This window comes from Colletes latitarsis, unplaced genomic scaffold (genome assembly GCF_051014445.1).
Source record: "Colletes latitarsis isolate SP2378_abdomen unplaced genomic scaffold, iyColLati1 scaffold0021, whole genome shotgun sequence".
Classification (NCBI taxonomy): Eukaryota; Metazoa; Arthropoda; class Insecta; order Hymenoptera; family Colletidae; genus Colletes; species Colletes latitarsis.
The window spans coordinates 2,846,251-2,847,141 of NW_027488371.1; the positions used below are offsets into that span (position 1 = coordinate 2,846,251).

Consider the following 891-nt stretch of genomic DNA (forward strand, 5'->3'; position numbering starts at 1 on the left):
AGACCGAGGTGATAGCGTTCCATTCACCTCGGCAGGATCCGCCACCCCCTCTGATTCGGGTGGGTGTGGCTGATATCGAGGTGAAGGCCCGGATGAGGTATCTGGGGCTGATCCTCGATAGCTACTGGCGCTTCGAGGAGCATTTCCGCTGCCTGGTTCCCCGGTTGGAGAGGATGGTCTCGGCTTTAGGCCGGATCCTCCCCAACCTGGGGGGCCCAGCGGGACGAGTTCGCCGCCTCTATGTGGCAATGGTTCAGTCGGTGGCCCTATACGGGGCCCCCGTCTGGGCGGACGACCTGGCGGCCTCCCGGCGCAGCATGACGATGCTGCGTCGGGTGCAGAGGCGGATGGCGTTGAGGGTCATCCGCGGGTACCGGACCGTATCGCATGAGGCGGCGACGGTTCTTGCGGGGATGCCGCCCATGAACCTCCTCGCGCGGTCGCACGCGGTGCTGTATCGTCACCGTTGTGCGCCCATCCACGGGGGGACAAAGTGGGTCCCCCCGGCTGTCACGCTATCTCATGGCGGCAGGACGAGGTCACTCCGTCCCGCTGCCATCCGTCTCGGGGCTGCGTTTAGTGGCGGCTGCGAGCCCTAACTCGCAACCGCCCGCGACCCCATTTCTACCCCTCGGCGGCTGGTGGCTCATGGACGCACCATGCCACCGAGAGTGTCTCCCCTAGCGCCGGACTGGAATTGGGGGGGGGGGCAGTTCCACCCCCATCATCCTGGCGGCACTGCAATGCCAGGCTGACTCGCGACAGAGGTGGATCAGGCTTCAATTGGTCCGTCAATTTCCAAAAATCAGATTAATATTCTGACTCCCCAATGGGGAGTGAATCAGATATTAAGCTGATAAGAACAGATAACAGCGTTTCTTTTCAAATAAT

General features: G+C 62.1%; 1 pseudogene; it reads right to left on the reverse strand.

The window, feature by feature from the left end:
* Positions 1 to 714: 714 nt before the first annotated feature.
* On the reverse strand, positions 715 to 891 carry LOC143350704 (U2 spliceosomal RNA; annotated as a pseudogene).